The sequence below is a fragment of the Corvus brachyrhynchos genome, unplaced genomic scaffold, assembly GCF_000691975.1.
Source record: "Corvus brachyrhynchos isolate BGI_N302 unplaced genomic scaffold, ASM69197v1 scaffold90, whole genome shotgun sequence".
NCBI classification, from domain to species: domain Eukaryota; kingdom Metazoa; phylum Chordata; class Aves; order Passeriformes; family Corvidae; genus Corvus; species Corvus brachyrhynchos.
Window position 1 is genome coordinate 1438294 of NW_008236932.1, and position 9131 is coordinate 1447424.

At 36.9% G+C, this 9131-nt stretch overlaps 1 long non-coding RNA gene across 2 annotated transcripts in view; it reads right to left on the reverse strand.

Annotated features, from left to right (window-relative positions):
• Positions 1 to 9131, reverse strand: part of LOC108445200 — a 25362-nt gene that overhangs the window by 8900 nt on the left and 7331 nt on the right. The gene's annotated exons all lie outside the window — the stretch shown is intronic.

A 9131-nucleotide genomic window follows, 5' to 3' on the forward strand; every position in this document is an offset into this window, starting at 1 on the left:
GCATACATATATATATATATATATATATACACTAAAATGAGAATATGTATTTTCTCTATACACTACAAATATAGACTATACACTATATGCAAGTACTTTGCTTGTATGCAGTGATATGTATTTACCTCCCCACCCTTTTGCACTCTATGTATTGGTTTATAGTGGCTTTTTCCATTTGGATATGCATATTTTGTAAAAGACTTAAGGTCAAAGCTGCAAAAGGTAAAATGTAGCTTGTGTCAAAGCAGACATCTACCTCAGTTACGCAAGGAAAGGATCACAGGTACGGGAAGATTTTCTATAAATTTTCTGTATGGTCAATACAAAGAGGTACAAGAGACTGGGGGGGTGATCTAGAGTAAATTGGAATTTCTCTCTGAAGGTGTGTATCTCCTAACTAAATGGGAAACATTAAAATGAGGACGCTTAAATTACAGGAAATTCAGCAAAACCTCTTTACTATCTGTCTTTATCTGAAAGGGAAAATGTACCTAGGATAGAATGAGTTTCCTTATGGTGGTGTTGGGTTTTTTAAGGAGGACTGGTTAGTTGAAATTAAAACAATCCCACTATGTGCTACTCTGGAATACTCATGCTTAATTTTATTAGTATCACTTTCAGTTTACGCAAATATTATTCCTAAGCAGATGCAGAGATTTCATGAATTATCTTACTGGCGAATCATATTTGTAAACTCTATTATTGAAATGAGGATGGTTGACACCCTGTTTTTTGATATATGCAACACTGAATTAATCAATGGAAATAAAATACATTGTAGGATACAATGTAAAATAGATAAATAGATGATTAGAAAGGCACATGCACTTTTCTGTAGCTAAATTTGTAGGTTATGCAAGTCAAGCATTTTAAAAAGTCCCTTCTAAGATATCAATTTAATTTCAATGATCTGTTACAAAAGTTCCTGTCTCTTTATCAATGGATTTCTCCTATCTTATGACTGCATTCTCCCCTAAGGACTTCACTGAGCTCTTGAAGCTATTTTGTTATGAAGGAATTTGAAAATGTGTTTATTAACTTTAGACACTATGTTTATTGCTTTCTCAACACTCTCGAGAGATTAATCTTTTGGGGTTTTTTTTACTCTCTCTTTAGCATCTGTTAGCACTTGAAGTACGAGCTTGAAGGAAATAGATTTTTCAAAGCCCAAATTTACGCCTCCAGAGGATAAAATTAGCCAGAGCATAGTGAAATAAAATTCGTCAAAGGAGAGTTATGTTGCAAAGCCAGAGTTTTGCTTAACATGTCTGAAAATATCTTAAAGAAAAGTAAATATATGTATTAGATACTGTATCAGCTCTAGTGGCAACCCTGCCAGATTCTTCTGCCTTGCTGTTCACTGGATGTTTGCAAGCTTTCCTAATCCTCTTTGGGAAAGCCATAATCAACATTAAATTGATGAACTAATTGTTATAACAGCCAGCGACAGTGCTATTTGGTGGAAATCAATTATGTTAGAAGTTTTCCATTTTTCCTACTTATCTTTTCCCTGGTCTGGCTATAATGCAGACAGATGCCCCAAGTCAGTTTATGGCAAAATTGTAAATGATGCAAATTACAGCTGCATTTGGGCTGTGAAACTCTGAAATAAAGCAAATTCTGCTTCATGCATATCCACTGTGCAGTTTTCAATGAAAAATTGTTTTCACATGCCTTTATCTTATATGTCTACAAAGTGGAAATAAAGGTCTCTGTGGATTGGAGGCTATACTCTGAAAAAAATGACTGGAGATATTTGAAACAAATTTTTCTGTTGCCTAGCTCTCATAATCCATGCAAATGCAAACATTTTGAGAGATATTTGTAAGTTGGAGTGTGTTTTTTGTTTTCTTTCGTTTTAGGGCTCTGTTCTTTTAAAGCAGCAGCAGACATGTACCAGTGTGTCTGCAGGGGAGCAAAGAAATTTTTTCTCAGGCTAATTTTGGACTGAGTATTATTAATAGTATTTTGTCTCAGTTTAATTCTACAGTCACTTTATAATTTTTATTATGATAAATACTATAATCAGCCAGAAAGCTACATTTAAGATTAAGGCTCATTAACTTAGAGAGTTTATAATTTAGGATATGTGAATATGTTTTGCAGAATGAGATTTTCTCACCTAATCACAGTTGTTCTCAAGTCAAGCATCTACCTAAGTATAAGCATCCTCTCCTGGCAATGGAAATAGGCACTCATCATTAAATCCCTCCTAATGTAAGAGTTAAAGATGGGTAGGATGCCTGAGAAATCATCTATTTGTTTTTATTATCTCCTGCCACAGTCCAAACGAAACTGAATAGCTTTCATTAGATTGCTGCCTTTTAGCCAGCTGAAATTATGAGGTGTAAGCTGTATCCAAAGTGCATATGAAAAACCTAAGGGAGAACTGAAGTTCAGGATTTTGGAAGGAAGTGTTGGATATGCATGTTCTTAAAATTCCAACAGTGGTTTCAGAGAGCAGATTTCCATTCTCTTAATTTCTGCTTTAAAATCTAGGTGAATTATCTCAAATCAGCCGCACTCAGCAAGCTGAGAGGGACAAGCTATTTAAAAGCACTAAACACCTATATAAAACCAGATGCAACACCTCCCTCATTTTGTACATGGGTAATTTCAGCAAGGGAACAGATGAAAGCCAAAAAGCTGACCTTCCACAATCTCTTTGGAGACCCTCTTGGCAACTCACTAGCAATGACTTCAAAGTCATGAGAACATGTAAAACACATTGTGTCCAGTGTCTGGAATATAAATAACAAATACTGTTCCTTATCTGTCCCAAAGAACTAGTTGCAATGTCACCCTTGCCTTCTATACACATTTTATAAATGAATGAATTAACCAGCACTATAATTTAATGTTTTGAGAATGCAGACCTTTTAGAAAAATACTGTGATCAGTAAAACTTGCACATGTTCCTATGGTAACAACTGAAAACTCTCAGTCACCTTGTGATAGATCAAGACCCCCATTACTGCGATCCCACACCACAGGAGTAGGCTGGTGTATATGATTATCACAGCCTCTGCTTTGTGTCAAGCAAGCAGGGAAATAAGCTTCCTTCTCACAGGAAGCCAACTTGATGGAACAATACAGTTCTCCCAAGGTTTATCATTATGAACTGGAGAGGTTATTACACTGTTTTTTTGCTGCATATTACTTTCATTTTCTTCCATGCTGCCACCTTCTCTACCCTTAGACTTCGGCCATGATTCTCCAATGAAGAAAAAATATGCAAAAAGCTTCCACTTCATTTACATTCTTCCCTACTCCCTCCTCAAATCTTCTAAATTAAGATTAGCTTAGGAATTGTAACACTTTGAAAGAGAAAGACAATGTAGACTTTCTTCATCTACCAAGTGATAACACAAAATAATTTTGAACTCTCATCTTAATAAGTCCTACACTAGATGGAGGTAGTACTGCTGGCTGATTGACATACAATGAGATGTAGATCTGGTTACAGGAATTTTTTTACAAAGTGCATGCTTTCAGCAGGTGATTTTTAAAAAATTCTTCTAGAAATGGACACTTGGAAATGAATTGTTGGTTTGTTTGTTCTTGTCGGTTTTGGTTTGATTTGGGTTTTTTTTCCCCCAGAAGTGTTATCATTATGGTTCTAACCTCAAAGTTCTCACTAGAGTAAATTTTCCCTGGAAAAATTAGATGAAATGGAATGGCAATGTTATATTCATCACTGAAGCAGTGATGGTAAGAGTTAGGAAGCATTGAGCATTTCCTAATGTAGTACCGGAAACTAGCTGCAGAGAAAGAGGATTACCTCTAACCCTGTCTCCCATCTGAGGAAAAGAAAATGATCCACAATTTAAGAAACGTGGAATCCATTAAAGAAAAATTCCAAAGATCAAGAAAACTTGCACAAATCAAGGCCTCTCTTAAATTAAAACTTTTCTTTAACGGGAGGAATTTTCCAGTGGCAACTTTTGATGCACCACACAAGGATAGCACCAACTGACTTGTCTCTGACACTGTATGGAAAGTCCAGCCTCCTTTCCTCACTGTTCTCTTTTTCTTGTGTCATCCAGTTATGGATGAAAGAATTAAGACAACTCACAACATTAATATAAAGAGGTAGCTCTAAAAAAAGGTGTCAAAGAATATCCACTGAAATTAATTGATACAAACATAATTTGAACAACAGCTAAGATTGCACAGGAATCTTTTAATAGATCAATAGCTTCTAATGTTCTTATCTCTATCTGAAAGTACTAGCAAGTCAGAGAATACCAAAAGATGTATGTTGACTTCAGTGATTTAACATAAAAAACCTTGTAACAATTCACCCTGGATAAAATGAGTTAAAGCTGATTAATAAAATGCTTCAAATGCCTTGCATGGGACAAGCTACACACCTTACATGATTTTGTTATATTCTCTGGAAGCAGAAAAGTGGGTCAAGGCAGTTTATAGTTATAGAAGTGTATGAAATTGACTTAGTCATGGACCACAGGCTTGAAATTACATGATACAAAAATTTTACTGAGCTGTAACTGAACAAACGAAATTAGGTCAGGGAGATGAGATTAGCTCAGTTGGTCAGAGCATGGTGCTAATAACACCCAGGCTATGGGTTCAATACCCATACAGGCCGTTTACTTAGGAGTTGGACTTGATGATCCTTGTGGGCCTCTTCCAACTCAGAATATGTTGTGAATTTGCTGTGAAATAATTACTTGGCACTTAGGAACCCTTAGTTTCCTTTAATGAGATTAAGACTATGCTTCTCTCTGTGGACAAAAGCAGATGGTTGAAGAAGTGTTAGCTTCAGGCGAGTGCATATGATGCCTTTTCCAAGTATTGTCCCACCTTCGTCCATTCTGGGTCTCTTCTACTTTGGCAGGGGATGTCTCAGGTTTGGCACCTGCTAACAACATCCCGGTATTTGTTTCCAGCATGACTCCTGTATCAGAACACAACCAACGAGATTTGACAGACAGTTGTCAGGGAGCAAGCGTCTGAAGCCCAAATCAGGATCTCAGAGGCTACTGTGTCTTTTATCAAGCTGCAATGCCTGGATTATCTAATATCAGACGTGCAAAGTAAAACAAATGCTTTGCTGGAAGACATTCTCTCTCCTGTAAATCATAAACAGTGGAGGAAGCAGGTCAGTGTATATCACAGTAACCAAAGTTGCTTAGTTCTCACCTGCTGTTAGCGCTTATGAAGATGGAAAAAAGTACTTCAAATCATCTTACTGTTTTAGCAATGTAAACATACCCAGTTACTGCTAGTAGAGCTCTATATTTAGGTGTACAGGAATATTAGGTGAACTAGGGAACAGAAATTCCCATTCTGATATTTGCTAGAGGACAAGACTTGCCACTACTCCAAAAGCAAACAAAATATCTAAGTGATAGAAGAACGGTTTCTTTCATACATGTTAAAAATATTTTTCTGTAATAAATGAGAGCACTGACAACTCACCAGCAAACAAAGGCAACAGAAAAAAAAATTTTTTTAAGATGTGCAATTAAATACTCAGATGGAAAGACAGAACAAAAGAACAATCATCATGATCTGAAGTGTAAAGTTTATTTGTCTGAAAGGATGAGTGGGCACATGAATCAAATGCACAGATTCGGTAAATATTTGTGCTTTGTAATTTTTCTTAGGAAGGCAGACTCACTGAAAGTCCTTACTGATGTGAGCAAGTGCAGTCACCATAAAATAGAACTATATTCCTTTTTGAATATTTTATAAATTGGAAAAATAAAATCTCAAAAATGTATTTCATCTAATTCTAAGCACTCTGATGGTTGTTGTTCCCCCCCTGTATTTAGCCATTTTCTTGCAATACCTCTTAGTGAGGAAATATTCCTTTGGTATTTCTTGAACATTTATCTTTTATGACTGTTTCATATAAAGCTAATGAAATATTGTATGTTAATCTATTATAGAGTAGGAACTGGTTAGAAAACACAGTCAAAAGCTATTTTTCAGTGATTACAATTTTTATGGAAGGATGAATTGAATCAAAGTTGAATGAAGTGATCTGCCATAGGTCTAATATGATTTAATACTCTCACCAGTAATAGAAAGGGGAGAATGCATACCATAAGTGGTACTGAACAACTGTAGCTTAGTAAAAGAATTCAAACTCATCAAAACAAACTGAAGTAAATGTTGGTAAAAAGAAAGACAAAATTCAATAGTCTGACTAAATCACTTCACAGATACAAAATGAGGCCCATATCTGTCCTGAATATGATCACAAGCTGAACAAGCCCAGTGTCATGCTGCTGTAAAATCATACTTCATATGAGGATGTTTGACTAGTAGGATAATGACGGAATTTCTTTTCTGATCCTAGAGAGCAAAGCATTAAAGCAGTTTGTCTGCAGAAGTTTTGGGGTCTTCATCATTGGAGTTGTTGAAGAAAAGGTTTGACAAATATTTTCCAGCAAATGGACTAGATCATCTCCTGTGGCTCCTTCCAGATCCAAACCACAGGGGCTGACCTTGAGCTTGTATAATTCACTAACACTCTCTCTTCCAAAACAGCTACTTCTAAGTCATGAGTCATGATTTTCTTTCAGTTTCATTGATATTTCAGTCACTAAAATAACATGGTATTACAGTGGCTATTGCACTAGTACAATCCTAAAATAGAGTCAGTGAAGTAAGACTCTCTGAAAATCTGACATATTTGACTGTAAACCTTGATTCACATTGTTTAGAGCATATCCACCTTTATTTTGCATCTAATTTAATAGTTTTTTGACAGAGGGGCAGAAGGTAGTAAACGGTACCTTGCCTAAACCCAGATAACTTCTTGTAAATATTTCAAGGCTTCAGCACCTCTGTGACCTGAACCAGGGAAATGAGCCCTAATACTGTTGTACTGTTCATTTTAAAGCAATTTAAAATCAACAAGATTATACTCCTGAGTGAAACCTGATTCTGCATGAAAAAAAAGGAAGCTTTTTATTCTGTAAGTATTCCCAAGAGTGTTTACATAGAACACATTTTTGATTTCCATCTCTCCTCTTAAGTGCTGGACTAGGAAAGCTTGCAGAGCCCACAGATGCTGGGGGCAGAAGCAGGAGTGATACAGTGACAGTGTCATGCAGCAGATATATTGACTTGGAGAAACTACCTGCTGGTAGGCCAAAACCAGAAATTATCATTTTTGAAGGGTTCTCAATGGCTCCAAGGCTAATCAAGAAAGTGTGGGACCTGACAAGGGTTAATAAAGGGAAAGCAAGTGACACAACAGAGAGGGAAAGAAGTAAAAGCCTACTCCAAAAAAAGGGTGAGGGTAAGGCTAGTACTGTGATATTGGGGCTTCCTGCCTAGGTGACAAAACTGTTGAAATGTTAGGTATTCTAGAAAAAAACCCCAAATCCTAGTGATCTCAGTTAGGGCATTCAAATCAATAAGCACCTTAGGTTTAAATTTTTCCATCTCTGCTCAGTTCCTGTGTAATGGACATCACACCCTGAAGATAAAGTTCATCAGTGCTTGTGAAACACTTCAATCTGGCAGTGACAAACCTCAGAGAAATGCATGTGAGAAGACAAATCCTTTTGTCTTCATGTGGGAACCCAGAGTGCAGAGGATATTTCTCTGCCTGTTTTGAGGGGTTTCACCCCCCCACAGCTTTTGACTTCTGTCCGTGGAAAAAACTGCCTACTATTGGAAAAGAACTAGAAACTAAACTGGTGTGAATTAGGTGATAGACTACTATGTAAGATTGTCACAGGGTGAAAAATTTGGAGGTTTTGGGTTTGTTAATGTAGTAAATAGATAAAAGCAAAAACCATCAAAATGGAGGATTGTTGTTCTCCAAACCTTCTTCTTCTACTACTCCATATTCTGCAGTAAAAGTAGTTTGGGATGATTGGACAAAGAATTCTGCAGTTCCTGGCTGTGTTACTGAATAATTGGTAGAAAAGTAAAAATAATGTATGTTTTTAGTAACCATTGGTTGATTTACCTTTAAAAAGGCTGTTTAATCTTGATAATTTGGCTTTCTTCTGCATTCCTTGTTTTGTGCTATGTCTGGATCACGCTAGTGACTCTGATAAGACTTAATAAACAACTATCAAGAAGCAGTGAAGGCTGAGAGTCCCGTTTGTCTCTAGAACTCCTAGCAAGGACTTTAAAAACTCTATCCCATCAGGAGAGATTTGATTATGGCACAATCAGTGTCATCTTCAGAGTAGACTTGAATATAATAAACAAAGTACAGAGCTGTTGGGAAACAAGGAAAAACCACAACTGTGTAGTAAATGCTCCTTGGGAAGAGGGCTCCCGTAGAATGTTATCATGTAACCAGGTAATTAAAGCAGATACATGGCATATACACAAGGTCCACGTGTAAACCTAGCTTTGGTATTTTGACTTCTACTGTTCAGGTTCTTGACTTTGCAGCTTAATTCATATTCATCTCACACAGCATTACACAGGTGGATTTATTGGCTGCAAAGGAAGGGATGGGTGCAGTTTCCTTTAGGACACATGGGTAGCTTTCTCTTCCCATAGATTTTGACTTAGTAGCATGAGGTAGAGTTGACAGCTCCTATGTGTTTGTCGAATGACATACATGTTAATACACACACTGACAGGGACAAGGCTTGGCTTTAAATTGGGGTTTTGCTTTTTTCAGTAACACATCACAAACTCATATGTGATTGGCTTTTTGCAGTCACTCTAAATTTTCCTGCAGCATTAATTGTTTTCCAGTTTATTTCCTTGATTGCTTTTCTCTAATGTGAGTTATTTTTCCACATAGATTTACTAAACCAGTTTTTCGACCTTGAATCTAAATTAGTCAAAAATCCAGGACCTAGAGTTATCTTTGGGTTATTCCTCGACCTCTCTGACACATACACAAAAAAATACCTATAACAGATTTCTGTGGCCACAGATCTATTTAGACTCACTATAATTACAATATTACTTTGAATCAAAGAAGGTAAACTTCTCACATACGTTTCTTAACGAGCGACAAAAAGCAACCAAGCTAACTTAAGAGAGGGAATTGTGCGCATTTACTAGGGAAAGGGAAGGGGTTGAGGATGGGGATGGGGGACAGGGCTGGGGAAGGGGTTTCTGAAGAGGCTGTGGAAGGGGCTGAGGATGTGGCAGGGGCTGGGAAGGGGCTGCGG